The 18,353-nt window shown below is 36.8% G+C and overlaps 1 protein-coding gene across 1 annotated transcript in view; it reads left to right on the top strand.

The window, feature by feature from the left end:
• KPNA1 (karyopherin subunit alpha 1) overlaps positions 1-18,353 on the top strand; it is a 75,496-nt gene that overhangs the window by 808 nt on the left and 56,335 nt on the right. The gene's annotated exons all lie outside the window — the stretch shown is intronic.

The raw sequence follows: 18,353 nt of genomic DNA, 5'->3' as shown, positions 1-18,353 counted from the left end.
AAGTATTAGATGAAGCTCAAAATGGGAGGAGAAAACTGGAGGATGACTGGAGTCCGGGAGGTCGGCACGAAGGAGTGTTTTAGGTTTGAATGGGAGTGTTTAATGTTCCACGTTTAAGTGAAAGATTTCAAAATAATTGATTTTTAAGGTTTACATTCAGAATAAGCAATTTTGAATAAGCATGTTTTTTCTAAAACATGCTATTAAATAATATTACTGACTTTTTCAGTATTTTTTTCCTTTAATAAACAGTTTCTTCACAACTCCTATTTCTTAGCAGTAGATGAGTAAGTGATTTTTTTCCCCGCTCTTGTTTCAAGGCTGACTCTTGACATTGTTTTTTCCTTAACTTGTTCTTGTATTTTTAATATTTTGAAAGTAATCCACAAGTTATTCCCCCTTCATTTTAAAGATTGAAGAGATGAAAGTGATTATGAAATCGATTATATTTTTACTGAAATAATTTATTCTTGAAAGGCACTGTTTTATGTGTAATGTGTGATTTTAAGATGGAGGACGTGAGAGAAAGTAAACGAATTAACATTTATTGAGCTCCTTTCCAGGTATTGTGCTCAATACTTTACGTATATTAAAACATTTAATGCTGACAGTAACTCGGAAGTAGATGTTAATTTTTCCTGTTCTACAGATGAAAACTTTCAAGGTCAGAGAAGTAACTTACCTGAGGTCATCCAGCCCTTGTTGGAACCAGCCTTCGAACCCAAAGTCACTGCCATTCTAAGAATGATTTCTCCTCTCCTTTCATATTTCTTGATGGTGTTTTCTTTCTTTAATCCACTCGTTCAGTGAACAATTATGGAGTGATCATGTGCCCTGAGACTGGGGATATGGACGTGATCAAGACACTGTTCCTGTCCTCATGGAATTTATAGTGTAGGGGGAGACTAACAAAGAAAATAAATATTGACTGCATGACATTTTATCAGTCATTATGTTTGTTTATTGAGCAGAAACTATAAAGTACTAAGTAGCAAAGGAAGTTAAAATGGAATCAGACAACATAAGCCTTGAGGAGTTTACAATCTAGTAGGGAAACAAAACATACATTTATAAAAAGCTAGAATAAACTAAATGACCGACATAAATGCCTCACCTGAAGTCACTGTACTGCATTATGTTACTTTAGGTCCTCACAGAAGTTTCTCCACAGAACTAGGATTTAATATTGCACCTTGACTTTTTTTTTTTTTATTTTTTGTTTATTGCAGTAACATTGGTTTATAACATTGTATAAATTTCAGGTGTACATCATTATACTTGTATTTCTGCATAGATTACATCATGTTCACCACCCAAATACTAATTACAACCCATCACCACACACGTGCCAAATTATCCCTTTCGCCCTTCTCCCTCCCCCCTTCCCCTCTGGTAACCACCAATCCAATCTCTGTCTCTATGTTTGTTTATTGTTGTTATTAGCTACTACTTAATGAGGGAGATCATATGGTATTTGACCTTCTCCCTCTGACTTATTTCACTTTGCATAATACCCTCAATGTGCATCCATGTTGTCACAAATGGCTGGTTTTCGTCGTTTCTTATGGCTGAGTAGTATTCCATTGTGTATATATACCACATCTTCCTTATCCATTCGTCCCTTGATGGGCACTTAGGTTGCTTCCAAGTCTTGGCTACTGTGAATAACGCTGCAATGAACACAGGGGTGCATGTATCTTTACGCATTGGTGTTTTCAAGTTCTTTGGATAAATACCCAGCAGTGGAATAGCTGGATCATATGGTAGTTCTATCCTTAATTTTTTGAGGAATCTCCATACTGTTTTCCATAGTGGCTGCACCAGTTTGCACTCCCACCGGCAGTGTATGAGTTCCCTTCTCTCCACATCCTCTCCAACACTTGTTGTTTCCTGTCTTGTTAATTATAGCCATTCTGACAGGCATGAGGTGATATCTCATTGTAGTTTTGATTTGCATTTCCCTGATAGTTAACGATGTTGAACATCTTTTCATGTGCCTGTTGGCCATTGCACCTTGACTTTTATCTAGGATTGGTACATAGGAAAAGGCAACATGAAAAAAAATCTTCATTGCTACCCAAGACACTGTTTCTTATTTATAGATTCTTAATAAAGTAGAGACTTTAGAGACAGATTCTTTTTAAGACCCCATGATAGCCTTTTTCTTTTTTTTTTAAACAAATGACTGCTTTTATTAGATCTTTTGTGTTTTGTAAGCTATCTTATTTCTCTTTACACTTTGGCTGACAGGAGGCTCAGAGCTGTGTCCAATTTTTGTAATTTTCCTTAGCCTCACCTATGTTATAAATTATACCAGGTAGTCTGGGATTGCTCTCAGTTGTTTCCTGGACTATTTTCTTTGTTCTCTGTTGCTCTTGATGTTGTTTTTACCTTTTCCCTTTCATTTGAGAGTAGAGATTATATCTTATTCTTTTTATCTCCAGTGTTTTAGCGTAGTGTTTGTTGAGTTAATGATAAAGTCTTGATTTATGATGTTTGTGTGCTTAAACCTGTCAGATTGTTTTTAGAAGTATATGTGAATACTTTGTATAAAATTAATTAAGACTTTTGGCCATGTAAATAAAGATGACTGTCCTAGTGATAAAGATAATTCCCTATTGCTCTCTTTGTTTTAAGATCTCTACTTTGCAGAGTATTATGAATTCAGCCATAATAATGGAAGAAAAGATTGGAAACGGTAAACAATTAAATTAGCTGATTGGGGCTGATTTCACTCTATTATTGCTGCCGTAAGCAGGAGGTGGCCCCAGGCCATGGGGGGGCGGGGGAGAGGTGAGGGGCACATAGGGCGTTAGCAGATTTTGAGGTCCTGCAGTGAAAGAGCAGGGATGAAGGCTGACGGAAAGGTAGTTTTTTTTTTTTTTTAAAAGATGTTATGACCCTACAAAACAGAGCTAAGTGGTAAAATGGTTCTGACCTACTGTAGTAGACTAACTGGGACAGTTCTTGAAAGCAGGCAATAATCCAGAATGTGGATAAGGGGGATAATCTCCTTCACATAACAAGAATAATGCTGGCCTTCATGTACAAAGATAAGTCTGCTTACTCATCATCATTGATTTTCCAGCATGAGGAGGGATATGTGCTGAGTTGTCCGTGAGTCGCTGTACTCTGTGACCAGCAAGGCAGCTTGGGGTCAGAAGGAGTTTGTAGCTAGGGAACAGAAAGACAAGCAAAAGGCACCGACATCTATTGATGGGTCAAGCACTACATCAGGTGCTTTCATTTAATTATCCTTGCAAAACCACCTTGAGGAGGTGGTTACAAGTGCAAGGTGGTTAGGTAACTTGCCCTGCTTCACAGACTGAGTGGTGGAGCTGGGATTCAAATACAGGGCTATCTGTACTATGTTCACATCAGTTGTTCAAAGCCTGCTTTTATCTGGGTTTGCAGTTCAGTCTCTCCAGCAGAACAAATGATGTAGTTCGTTTAGCATCGTGAAATGATACTGTAAGGCTCTAATTTACTAAAAGCTGAAAGGCTGTTCAAGTTTCTGGCTTTATTGCCATTAAAAAATACAATTTTTTTTTAGTTAGAATAATATCTGAAAAACAACTGTCCCCTGTCTCAGCCTCCGTACTTGAGAGGCTACCATTTTCTTTCTTTTAGCTGTTTCCTCTTTCATATTTATAAATAACTTGCTTCTATTGCTGTTTCCTGATACAGCAATTTTAGGCGTTATCTACTGACTCCACATATACATACTGCCTCTCCCTTCCTCCCAATATAGTTATCACAGGTGTTTATTAAGTCAATATTCAGTGTGTTTACACTATTATAACTATGTAAATATTCACAGCTGAACCATGTAGTGTATTATGATATCATTTCTTAACAAGTTTTTGTTTTTCCAGGAGTTAATACCTTGTTTTGCTCTTCATTTCCTGAGACAGCCATCCTGGAACTCTCTGTCCTTTTAATGCAGTCTGGACTGGTTACTTTCTAGGCCTACTTCACAGCTGTTATCCTGAAACTTTATGTCACCCTGAAAATTCTCTTTGCCTTTCTCCTGTATTGGATCTCCTGTTTCCCATATTTTCTTAGCTTTCTGAGAAAAAGTGTACCTGGGAAGTAAAAACTTTCTGAGATCTTGCATGATTAAAACAAATCTTTATTCTGTCTTAACATTTCATCGATAATTTGGGTATAAAATTCTAGGCTTAAAAAATTTGGAAGTCATAGCTCTATTGTGTTCTGCGTTTCAATTTTGCTGTTGAAGTCCAAAGACATTCTGATTCTTCATTTGTATGTGACCTTCCCCATTTTTCCTCTAGTCTCTAGAAGCTTTTAAGATATTATTTTTAACCCTTGAAATTCCATAATAATGTGCCTAGATATGGGTCTTTTTTCATTTAAGGACACTCTGTGGACCCTTACAAGGTGGAATTCATGTCCTTTAGTTCTGGGAAATTTATTATTATTTTTGGACTTAAGTAAAAAGAGTTTTAGAGTTAATTATGCTTCTTGGTTCTTGACACACTATCATCAGACCATATCTGACAAGGTCCTTTAAATTTTTCTCTTTCATTTCTGAGCCCTGCTTCCATTACTCTTTTTTTTGTTGTTTTTTTGTGTGTGTGTGTGAGGAAGATCAGCCCTGGGCTAACATCTATTGCCAATCCTCCTCCTTTTTTTTTTTCCCCCGTTTTCTCCCCAAAGCCCCAGTAGATAGTTGTATGTCATAGTTGCACATCCTCTAGTTGCTGCCCGTGGGACGCGGCCTCAGCATGGCCGGAGAAGCGGTGCGCCGGTGTGCGCCTGGGATCCAAACCCGGGCCGCCAGTAGCGGAGCATGCGCACTTAACCGCCAAGCCACGGGGCTGGCCCCCCTGCTTCCATTGCTCTTTCCAGCAGACACTCATTCCATTGTGGTTGATACATTCCTTGATTATATATGAATCATTGTGACATATGTAGTGGGAGGGTGTGTGTGTGTATTTAGTTTATGTATTGTCTTTTAGACCTTGTCCTGTTTCTTCCTTTTTTTACTCAGCAGTGTTTTGGAGACCTTTCTGTTTTGTTGTGTGTACATATAGTTGTGTATAATGTACAATTCCATAGTGGGCATCTACCACATTTTACTTTTCATTCCCTAGTGATTGACACGTGAGTTGCCTTTCTGGCGTCACAAATACACTGTGGTAAATAAACTCTTGTACATTATGGACCTGTGTGAGAAGTTCTCGGAGATATATACCCAGGAGTGGGATTCCTGGGTCATAGAATAGGAGAAACTAGTTTATGGGCCTACTAGCAGTGCAAGAGGGTTCTTGTTTGCCCACATCTTTGCCAGTACTTGGTTTTATCCGACTTTCTAATTTTTGCCAGTCTGATGGGTATAAAGTAGCATCTCATTGTTTCAATTTACATTGTCTGATTACTAATGAGTTTGAGCATCTCTTGTATCCATTCAGGTTTTCCCTTTTGATAGTTGTCTATTTTGTCTTTTCTCTCTTTTCTTTGAGTTTCCTGTCTTTTTTGGTTTGCAGAAGTTCCTTGTGGAGGTTAGATTTGATTGGTCTGTTGGTTTTAGGCTTGGAAAATATTTTATCTAAGCCTGTCATCTTTCTGTTAGTTTTGTCCATGTTGTCTTTCATTGAATGAATATTCTAAATTTGATGCATTGTTTCTTTGGTGATCTCTTCCTCATCAATTTTTTGTTCTTTCTTTGGGATTTGTGTTATTTAGGGATTGGAACTCATAGGTTTTTCTTTTAATTTTCTTTTCTTTTCCCTCCTCTTTTCCATCACTCAGTCTTTTTGTTTTATTTCCTGAGAGATTTTCCTCAGTTTTATCTTCCAGCCCTTCTATTGAATTTTTAATTTCTATCCATATTTTGAATTTCCTAGAGCTCATTCTTATATTATGGTATCGTTGTATTGTTTCATAGACTATAATCCTTCTGAGGATAGTAATGATAGTTTTTTTTTTTTTTAATTTTCTTTTGTTCCCCTCACTGCTGTTTCTTCTAGGTTCCTTTGTTTCCATTGTAGTCTTTCTCTGTAGAGACTTTCCCCAGATACATGGTATCTTAGACTGTCCATTCAAATTCAAGTGTGAAGTGCTAAAAATTGAATTGGAAGCTCCAAGATGTGGCTTGTTGAAGGGTGGGCAGGATAGCCAGTGGCCAGTTATGGGAGGAGGGGTGCTTATAGGTCTCTTCTCTTGGGCTGGTCAGTTTCCTTGATAAAGAGAGCCTCCAGTCTTGGAGGATATACACCTTGCCTGGAGGATGTACACCTGGCTAATATGTTTTGAGAATTCATCTTGGAAAGGAGCTGGAGTTCTCACTGTTAATTGTGTTCATGCAATCCTCTTCTCTATATAGCGCCTCACCCCCATCCTCACCTTCACTGGAGTACCCTATTTCAGAGCCTCTCTAGTTTGGTTTCTTCAGAGTGATCTTCTGGACATCTGGAGAAGTTGGAAAGGGATGGTTGCCTGGCTGTGCACAATGGGGGAGGGAATCTGGGTGTGATGGCTATTCTGTAGACTTTCAACTAAACTTCTAGTTTTTAGTCCCATTCCTCACTGTGCCCAGGGGGCCTCCTGTGTGTGAAGCCTCTTGCTTGTGGGCATTGAGAAGCAGCTTCTTTGCAGGTGCTTAGGCTTCAGAGTTCTCCACTTTACTAGTAAAATACTGTTAGACCATCTGTTTTATGGCTTCTAAAAAGGTTTTGACATCTCATCTATCATTTGTGATTCTCTCCTTTCCTGTTCTCTCTATCCTTGTGGCTCATTCCTTTTAAAACATTATAATTTTAGTATAGATTTAGCTACCAAATCCACCATTTTATTTCTTGACATAAAATCTATTTTCTGGTCTGTTCATTCCTTCCACAGCATTTGAATGACTGCTGTATGCTCAGTACTGTGCCTAGTATTGAAGATTAAAATGTCTGAACTTTGAGTTGTTAGTATGTTTGGGAAGAAAGGTACATCCCGTATGTGCTACTTCTTAATTTGAAATGTGAAAACCCTTATAAGCGTACATGTAATAGATATATTACAGAATTTATTAAATTCACTAATGAATATGAGTTGGATAAAGGCAAATGTGGAGTTTATTTATTTATTACCATGAAGGAACACTTTGTGCCATTTTTCAGAAAGATTTGTCTAAAAAACAAAACAAACCATCCAACTATAAGGGAAGAGGTATTTTTTCTGTTTCGTAAAGACCTACAGTATTCAGTCAGAACTTTGATGAAACCAACGGTATGCTGACTTGTTAAAATTCTAGCCAAAAGTAAATAAATTCAATGTTTTAGATAGGCTGGAAGCTTCATTGTAGTAAATATACGCTTTCAACTCTACTTTCTGAACATTTTTCTTATTGTATAATTAGTATATTGCTTACTGTAGAATATTTGGAAGATTAAGAAAAATAATTTTAATTTCCACTTAAAATTTTTGTATTCTAATTTCTTGTGAAATATTTTTAAAAGTATAGAGAATAATGTAAGTTGGGTTTTTGTTCCCAAAACCCAGATTTTGCATATGTTAGTATTCTGTTTTTCTTATTTCTCAGTATATTATGATCATTTCCCACAACCAGGTCCTCATTTTGGAATTTTTAAGTTTACAATTTTTCACTGTAATAATCACACTGCAGTGAACATTCTTATACATACTGCTGATTTTATTTACTTTGGGTACATTCCAAAAGTAGAATTATTCAATCCTAGGGTGTGAATTCCTATTTGGTAAATATTTTCCTTTAAATGTTTGGATATTGAGAATGTCTTTGGGGAACTTGCAAGTTGGGAACCCATGGATACTGGAAGGTGAGGTCAGAATTCAAGATCAAAGATCATAGAAAACTTCTCAGTGCAAGAAGGTCTAATACTGGGACATGACAGGAAATAGAAATTTCTATTAGATTAATGGGTTATAGGGCCGGCTCCGTGGCTTGGCGGTTAAGTGCGTGCGCTCTGATGCTGGCAGCCCGGGTTCGGATCCCGGGCGCGCCCCAAGGCACCACTTCTCCGTCCAGTGCGAGGCCGAGTCCCACATACAGCAACTAGAAGGATGTGAACCTACGACATACAACTATCTACTGGGGCTTTGGGGGGAAAAACATGAATAAATAAAATCTTTAAAAAAAAAAAAAAAAAAAAAAAAGATTAATGGGTTAGAGGTATAAGCTGTAACCAGAGATGAGTGCCTGTGGATCATGTCTGCAGCATTGACTTCTCATGAGTGAGGCTTGTTGCAGGGTTTTTTAAACTTTGCCCCCATTGAACTCTAGAATGTTGTCGCTACAATAAAGGTACTCTTTATTTTACAGGAAAAAAATGGGTAGGATATTATCAGTTTTATTTTTCTTCCCTAATTTTTATTAAAACCTTTTAAAAGGACTGTACTATCATTTGACTAGAAGTTGATAACAAATGAATAATTAATATTCACAAGTGAACTGAAAACTTTTTTATACTTACATTAATTTATGCTTAAATTTATAAATCCATAATTTATTTTGTAGTCATATTTTCTTGTGGTTTTGGTTTTTTAATATTAAATGCACATGTTTTCTAATAAAATTTTGTTCAATTTATTTGATGGAATTAAGTATATTAGCATTTTATGGTGTTCCGAAGAGTATTGTGAATATTAAATATTCAGAATGTTTAATGTGTGTTTGGGATTTACTGACAGGGTGGATTGACTCAGCACACTGAATATATATCGTTTGGAATATAACAAAAGTATAAAACTTTCTACACTAAGTGTGTTTTGGTTATAGATTGGTGGAGAATGGAGAGGGTGTTCAATGAATCAATGCCAAGGGGTCTTGTAGGATGAAGAAGTTCAAATTTGATCTAAGAAGTGCTCAAGACTCATTCTAGGTCCTTGGGCATTGAAGTAATTCAGTGAAAAAGGTGTTGAGATTAATCTGAGAGCTCTGTGAAGGATGAATTGAAGAGCAGAATCAGGTTAAGGAAAGGTGGTTTAGAGCTGTTGCAGTTATTTAGCTGTAGGATGACAAGGGCCTGGACCAGACTGGAGGCAGTGAGAATAGACAGGAACAGATAAAATCAAACACTTTGGATGGAATAATGAGCAAAATTTGATAGTTAACTAAATGGCCATGAAGGAAAAAGGGGAAGAATAGAGTGCATTTCTCTTTTACCACCAGTTTTGCATCTTGTTTTTAAGTTTATTTTTTGGCTTTATTTCCCTAGAAAACGAGGAAAATTTGGCATAATGGCTTTAATTTTAAAGGCTTTTTGTTCCTGAGAGGGCACTTGGAAAAGTTATTGACAGTAACTTAAGTTTTTTAATTAATTGCTTAGGTGATAATATCCTAAAAATATTTGCTTAGTATAATGTAATTTTCTCATGCTATTATTTTGTTATTCCTCTTATCATAAACCTCTATAGATTTTATTTCATTTCTTTGTTATCAAAGCTCTCTTCAGTCCAACTTAAGCCTACATTTCAGCTATATTTTGCGTTATTTTCCAACAAAACTTTTGCTTCATTATAGTGATTTTCAGTTGCAGCTGCGTATCAGAATTCACTTGGGAATCTTTAAAAGAAAAAACAAAACACCAGAGACCTGGTCTGTGCCTCAGAGCTATTAATCAAACTCTTTGGAAGGACAGTTGAGGCATCTGTTTTTCCAAACCTCTCCCACATGACAAATATAAGCCCCTCTTCCTCCCCAAAAGAGGGGAAACCAGCCAATCTCATTTATGAACACTATTGAAGAAATCTTTAAGATTTTTTTTTTTTAGTATAGACTTTATTTCTTAGAGCAGTTTTAGGTTCACAGGAAAATTCAATTGAAATACAGAGTTCCCATGTACCCCTACCCCCACACACACAATCTCCCCCACCATCAACATTTGCATCAGAGTGGTACATTTGTTATAATCAAACCAACACATCAGTATCACCCAAAGGTCCATAGTTTACATTAGAGTTCATTCTTGCTGTTGTACATTCTGTGGGTTTTGACAAATGTATAATGACATGTATCAACCATTATAGTATCATACAGAATAGTTTCACTGCCCTAGAAATCCTGTGCTTTGCTATTCATCCCTCCCACCCTTCAATCCACTGGCAACCACTGATCTTTTAACTCTCTCCGTAGTTTTGCCTTTCCTAGAATGTCGTATAATTGGAATCATACCCATGTGTTTTTCAAAAAGCTCTCAGTGTGACAAATATAATATCCCTGTCCCCCCTCTCCAAGAGGAAGGTAGGAGGGTATTATATTAAATAATCTCATTTATGGATACTAGTATAGAAATTTTTAAGAAAATGTTGAGGGAGGAGGGTGAAAGGGATAATTCGGTATGTGTGTGTGGTGATGGGTTGTAATTAGTATTTTGGTGGTGAACATGATGTAATCTATGCAGAAATAGAAGTATAATGATGTACACCTGAAATTTTTACAATGTTATAAACCAATGTTACTGCAATAAACAAAAAATTAAAAAAAAAAAAAAAGAAAATGTTAACATATAGGATAAAAAGGATGATACACCATGACCAAGGGTGTTTATTCAGAGAGTCAAGAATCATTCAATATTAAGAAATCTATTAATATCTCACCATGTCTAGTAGGTCAAAGGAGATAAACAATATTTTAATAACTGCCAAAAAGGCATGTGATATAATTCAACATACGTTTCAGGTTTTAAAAACTATAGTCAAATAGGTATGGATGGGTGATACTTAGATATAATTTTTTTTTAAAAAGTGGCATAAAACAATGCTGCATCTCTGCTGAAACTCTCATACATTGCTGGTAGGAATGCATGATGGTACAGCCACTTTGGAAGACACTTTGACAGTTTCTTATGAAGCTAAATATATACTTATCATATGACCCAGCAGTTTCCCTCCTGGGTTTTTACCCAAGAAAAATGAAAATATTTGTCCATACGAAAACCACATGTGAATGTTTATAGTGGCTTATTCATATTCACCCAAAACTGCAAACAACCCAAATGTCTGTCAACTCGTGAATAGAGAAATTGTGGAATACAGTGAAATACAATTCAGCAATAAAAGGAATGAATTACTGATAGATGCCACAACATGGATGAATATTAAATTAGTTAATACTGAGTGAAAGAAGCCCTACTCAAAAGGCTACATACTTATTTGACATTCTGGAAAATGAAAAACTGTAGAGACAGAAAATAAATCAGTGATTGCCTGGGGTTGGGGGGAGTGGATTTACTGGAAAAGGACTTGACAGAACTTTTTGTAGTGAAGAAAATGTTCTCTAAAATGTTCTGTATCTTAATCGTGGTGGTGTTTACTTAAATCGTAAATTATACCTGAATAAACCTGACGTTTAAAAAAAATCCCAGTGTCATGTTTAGTGGCAAAACACTAGACATAAATCAAAATCAGAAATGAGATAAAAATGCCAACTCTAACCTTTGTTACTTAACGTTGTTCCAGAAGTACTAGTTAATATTTTAGGAAAGGAGGTGAAATGGGATACAAACATTAGAGTGGAGAAGGCAGAAATGATAATTTTTTGGAAATATTAAATATCAAAAGTGTCAGCTGAAAGTATCAGAAACAGAATTCAGTAGCTGATTTAATTGAGTGGCTGCCTTAAAAAAATTAATATATAGTAATGAGTACTTTTCCTTTATATAGACAGTAGACAATTAGAATATAATAGAAGAAAACTTCACACTTATCATTGTAACAAAAAAGATAAATGGAAATACATATTTAATTCTTGACCAAGAAGACACAATGTTGTAAAGATGTTGAGTTTCCTTAATCTATGAATTGAATGCTATCAGAATATGAAAGGACTCTTTTCTTTTTTTCCTTAACAAGACAGAAAAGATATCTGGACCAAGGATCCTGAAATTTTTTGGTCTCAAACTTCTCTACAGTCTTAACTTACTGAGGACCCCAAATAACTTTTGTTTATGTTATTGTTTTGTATCTGTTAATATTTACTATACCAGAAATAAAAACAGATTTTTAATATATAGCACACATTCCATCAGGCATCAGAGTGATGATGCCATCACGTCATGGAGCCTCTGAAAAACTTATGAGGGACAGTGAAAAAAGCATAGGACATCTCAGTAGTATTATGAAAATAGTTTTTATGAGAAGCATTTTTTTCCACATATCATATTGTCAAATGTGGAAAAGTTTGAATCAGTCCTGGGGTGGTGGTGGGGAACTGGTACACTCATATTCATTGGTACATTGGTGCAGTATTTTAGAGGGCACTGTGACAGTATCAGATTTTTAAGTGCACATACTTTTGACTTTGAGGTTCTACTGTTTAGAATTCATTCATGGATATAATGGCAAAATATGTGCAAATACAGGAAAGAGGATATTGGTTACAGCATTGTTTATGATAGAAAATTGGAGACAAACTTAATTCTTAGTGATGTCTAGGGTCTGGTTATTATGGTATAAAAATTAATTACTATATTAGGTAAAAAATGACTTAACTCTATAGACACTGATATGGAAAGTTACCCAAAGTTGAAGCAAAGTGCAGAACTGTGTTTATAATTAATCCCATCAGTGTGCAGTAAAAACCAAAAGGATATGTGTATAGTGTATGGCCAATTTTTGAAAGGATATACAGAGAACTTGATGGTGGTTACCTTTAGAAACCGGGGGAGGTACACTTTCATTTTTCTGTTTATACCTTTCTATATTGTTTGGGTTTGTTTTGAAATTGTGAGCCTTTTTATATTTTAAAAGGGAAGAATATTTCAAAGGCACAAGTGCACTGTATGGATGGTAGAAATTTTTAGTTTGAGTGATGGAGTCATTTGTGAGTTCTTGGATACCACGGTTTAAGAAAAAAAGTGCGAAAGGAAAAGAAAACCAAGAGGCCGTGGCATTTCTCATGTCTATCTACTCCTTTTGAAGAACAGTTGCTCTAATCAGACAGGACTTACTGCTGTTCCTCATCAGTTGTACTTTTTAACATCTGTGCCTTTATTTTGTACTCTTCTGTTTTGTGGGTGTTTCTCTTTCAGCCTCGTCTGCTGAAATCCTATCTATCCTTCACAACCCAGCTGAAACACCATCTTCTCTATGAAGCCATCTCTGATCACTTTAGTCAGAAGAGATCTTTTTTTGAACCTTTAGAGCTATTTATAGCCATTTCTTCTTTCTTGTATAGCCTGATACAAATATCAGATGTGGGCTATGTATAGGCCAGATAGTGGAAGTATGCTTTCGTGTTACTTCTCGTCACCTCATAAGATATTATCTCCACTGTTCAAATGAGGAAAACAAGACTCACAAAAGTTTAGTATCTTCCCTACATCATTTTGTTAAGAAGTAAATTTGAAAACAGTGCTTCAAGGCCAGATCTCTCCTCTAGACTTGCTGCTTATGTCACTTTAGTAAAAAAGGAGCAAGTGAATAGTTAATTTTTGTGTGAACATTTCTTCCCTTTTAGATTTTGTTGTATTTTTTTTTTCTTTTGAAATAATTTCAAGCTTACAGAAGTTTTAAGAAGTGTTCCAAGGCTACCTGTTTACCCTTCATCCACTTTCCCCAGTTGTTCACTTTACCTTTTACTTCATTTGCTTTCTCATTTATGCTCTCTCTGTCATATGTGTACGTGTGTTCCCAACATTGCCTTTCCTGAATTACTTGCTCTTCCAGCTCCATGTGGAATACAGGCTTCCAGTTACTTAAGTCTAATTGGTTTATGGTCTTGTTAAACTGTATCCAGGTCTTGCCCTGTTACTGTAGGCTTTCTTCTTCTTTCAGCCTAAAACTTCGGATTCTTGAACTTGGATCTTCATTGCAGCACTGCTGTTATTATGCCATATTGTGGTATAAATGCTGCCTGCTTCAGGAATCCAGCTCTTTTCTCTGTATCATTTCTCAGCACCATTAAATATGATTCAGAATTATTTGCAAATTCTCATCTGCATTGCACCCGCCTTTCAGTCTAATAAAACCCAATCTGACAAAAAATACCACTGGGCATATGTATTGGTCTGCTTGGGCTGCCGTAGAAAACTGTCACAGACTGGGTGGCTTAAACAACAGAAATTCATTTTCTTATAGTTCTGGAGGCTAGAAGTCCAAAATCAAGGTGCCAACAGGGTTGGTTTCTGTGAGGCCTCTCTTTCAGACTGATGGGCAACCACCTTCTCACTGTGTCCTCCCTTGGCCTTTTCTCTCTGCACTTGCAGAGAGAGAACCAGCAATCTCTGGTGCCTCTTCCTGTTCTTAGGGACACTAGTCCTGTTAGATTAGGGCCTTACCTTTATGACCTCATTTAATCTTAATTGCCTCCTTAAAAGTCCTATATCCAAATATAGTCACATTGAGAGTGAGGGCTTCAGTATATGAATGCAGGAGTGCACAATTCAGTCCATAACAGTAGACTACTAGGTTTATAATCAGGAGATCTAGGTTCATATCCTTGCTGTATCTGGTGTTAAGTGTGTAACCCTGGCCAAGTCACTTAACTGCTGGGAGCCTCCTGAATCCTTGTAAAGGATCAGAATAATAATTCTTGCTGTATAGGTTTGTTAAGAGATCCAGGTAAAATAGATGATGTGACACAGCACGTTATAAATCAATGATTCTCAACCCAGGCTTGCATTAGAATCATCTTCTTAAAAATAACTATTCCTGTGACTTCCCACCTGACAATATAATGAGTTTTGCAGACCTGCTCCCTGGTAAAACTGGGGAAAATTATTAAAAAACAGCTATTTAAAGTCTCAGGAGATGGCCCTAGGGCATACAGTAAATGAAGAGCTTCTAGTTGGAGGCAAGATTTTCTTCCTGGGAGGAGCAAGACATCAGGATTTCTCAGCCTACCCCCAGCTGCCTGCTGCTGAGGCTAAGTTCTGGGTGAATGTGGTGGAGAGGTAGGGAGCTGCCATCTGTCCGGTTTCCACTTGTGGAACAGAGGCTCTACCTTGGTCACAGAGCTGCTGAGGGTACTAGGGAACAGATCACCTTTTCCCTGCCTTTTAAGGTGGTGGTTCCACGTCAGGAGAGACAAGCTAAGAAGACTTCAGGCTACTGCCTACCCCACACCAAATACTCAGTTCCTGAAGGAGGTGTCACTCAGAGAAGAGTGCTGTTGTGCACACCCCAGCTTGAGATCCCTGGTTCAGAGATTTTGCTTGGGTGTAGGGGGGAGAAGTTGGTCGTAAAACAGGTAGCTACTAATCTCTTCCTCAAGGAACTGACTTTGCAACAGAGCTGAAGTTCAAACCTAAGGGTACTCTCAAAAACAGTGGAAGTTGTGGTGAAAGGCAGTTGGGAGAAGATTTGTAGATTCCAGAAGATACAGGCTAAACTACAGGCTGGCTAGTTTGCAGGAGAAAACTGGGATAAGAGATAGCTGGAAGGAGCCTTACTGGAACTACTTCTTCAAAGGAGCCTGAATTTGATTGGATTCTTCTATAGAGCAATTTATCCCTGAGGCTGTTGTTGAAAACAGTAGAGCAATCAGCTGACAATTAGTGGAGGTTAACAGCTGGGAGTGGTCAGGGACTAGAGAGCCCTGCCAAACTACTGTCATGGCAAGGTGACTGTGGGCATATCCAGGCTATGCCCCACTGAGGACCAACATCAGAGGCTTAACACTGCAGGTGGGCGGGGCAGGATAGACTTCTTTAAAATAATCCAGCAGATTAGTAAACAAATAAGCAAATAAAAATAGAAAACCTGGGGTGGGGGCAGCACAACACTAATACCCAGCATTGCCACAAACTATTATATAAGATATTGAGTTTCCAATAAAAAGTTACAAGACATGCAAAAAAAAACCCACAAAAAAAAACAAAATGAAACCCAGGAAAGTGTGGCTAAAACACTGGAAAAAAGCAAACAACAGAAACTGCCTGTGAGAGTAACCAGATGTAGAAATAGATTTTGTAACAGAAATAGATTTTGAAGTAGCCATTATAAATATGTTCAAAGAATCAAAGGAAACCTTGATTAAAGAAGTAAAGGAAGGTATGATAACAACTCACGTCAAATAGAGACTGTCAGTTCAGAGATAGAAATTCTAAAGAAAAGCCAAATGGAAATTCTGGAGTTGAAAAGTTAATAACTGATGAAAAATTAATTAGAGGGGCTCAATAGTAGATTTGAACTGGTAGAAGAAAGAATTAGCAAACTTGCTGATAGATAGAAATTCAAGGAAGGGAAAGAAAAAAATGAAGAAAATTGGAAGGAGTCTCAGAGAAATGTGAGGCAGCATTAAGTGTACTCCAGTATAGCTAATGTGAGTACCAGAAGAAGAGGGGAGAGAAAAAGGAGCAGAAAAAGTATTTGAGGAAATAATGGCTGGAAACTTCTCCAACTTATTGAAAAACACTGACCTGTGTATCCAGGGAGCCCAAAAAACTTAAGATAGGATTAATGCAAGAAAATCCTCAAATGGACACATCAATGTAAAAATATTGAGAATCAAAGACAAGGAGAAAATCTTCAGAGCAGCAAGAGAAAAACAAGCAGTTACTTACAAGGGAACCCTGATAAGAATAACAGCTGACTTTGCAGCAGAAACAGTGGAGGCCAGAAGGCAGTGGAATAATATATTCAAAGTATGCAAAGACAAATACTGTCAACCAAAAATCCTACATATCCAAGCAAAGCTATCTTTTACAAATGAAGGTGAAATAAAGACTTTCCCAGATAAACCAAACTGAGAGAATTTGTTACTAGCAGACCTGCCTTGCAAGAATACTAAAGGAAGTTCTTTAGGCTGAAAGCAAGTGGCCCTAGATGGTAATTAGAATCTACATGAACAAAGACCACCAGTAATGGTAATTACGTAGTTTTAAAAGAGAGTAGAACCACATATTTTTTTCTCAAAACTGATTTAAAAAGCAACTGTGTAAAATAATACATATATAATGTATCCTTGGGCCTATAATGTATAGAAATGTATTGTATTTGTAGTGTATCTTCCAGTAACAGCACAGGTGAGGTGAGTGGGAGCAAAGCTATGTTAAGCTAAGGAAATGACTATAGATGACAAAATAATAATTATAACAGTATGTTGTTCGGTTTGTAACATTAGTAAATCTAATATGTATAACAATACCATAAAATGGAGGAAAAGGGAATAATATAGCATAACATTTCTGTATCTCCCTGGAATTAGGCTAGTATAAGTCTGAATCGGATTTTGATAAGTTAAAGTGTGTATGGTAATCCTTTGAGTAACCACTAGGGAAAAATGTCACTAAAGAAATTTTAGTGCTTCATTAGAAAATAATCACTTAACGCAAAAGAAAGCAGTAAAAGTAATGAACGAAAAAGACTTGAGACAGAAAAAAATGAAAAAGCAGTCATAAATCCAACTGTATCAATAATAACATTAAATATGAGTTGATTAAACAATCTAATAAAAAAGGCAGAGATTATCAGACTGGATCCAACTATATGCTCTCTGCAAGAGACAGACTTTAAAGACGCAGATACATTGAAAGTGTAAGGATGGAAAAATCTATATCATGTGAACAACAACCACAAGAAAGCTGGAATGGCTGTACTAATACCAGAAAAAATAGATTTTAAAACAAAAAATATTACTAGAGATAAAGAGGGGCATTTTATAATGATGAAAGGGTCAATCCACTAGAAAGATAAAACAATCAAATATATGTGTGCCTGATAACAGCATCAAAATACTTGAAGCAAAAACAGAAATGAAGGGAGAAATAGACAGTTCAACAATAATGGTTGGGAGACTTCAATATCCCTCTTTCAATAATGGACAGAATAACTAAGCATAAGGTCTTCAAGGAAACACTGAACCAACTAGACCTAGCAGACATTTATATAACACACTACTACCCAGCAACAGCAGAATATATATATTTTTCTCAGTCAAGTGCACGTGGCACGTTTTCCGGTATAGACCATATGCTAGGATTTTTTTTCTGCCACAGTGGGAAGAAATGGGAAATCAACGATGGAAAGAAATTTGGAGAACTCACAAACATGTGGAAATTAAAGAACATACTCATAAATAACTAGTGGGTCAAAGAAGAAATCAAAAGGGAAATCAGAAAATACTTTGAGATAAATGGAAATGAAGTTACCACCTAACAAAATTTATGGGATACAGCTAAAGCAGTACTTAGAAGGAAACTTCTAGCAATAAATGCCTATATTAAGAAGGAAAAGGGGCCGGCCGCGTGGCTTACCAGTTAAGTGCACACACTCCGCTACTGGTGGCCCGGGTTCAGATCCCCGGCGCACACCGACGTACCGCTTGTCAGGCCATGCTGAGGCGGCGTCCCGCGTACAGCAACTAGAAGGATGTGCAGCTATAACTATAATACAACTATCTACTGGGGCTTTGGGGGGAATAA

The sequence above is a fragment of the Ceratotherium simum genome, chromosome 15, assembly GCF_057802395.1.
Source record: "Ceratotherium simum simum isolate JZ-2026a chromosome 15, ASM5780239v1, whole genome shotgun sequence".
NCBI lineage: Eukaryota > Metazoa > Chordata > Mammalia > Perissodactyla > Rhinocerotidae > Ceratotherium > Ceratotherium simum.
Note: the sequence above shows the minus strand (reverse complement) of the source record. Positions and strands in the feature narration are given on the sequence as shown.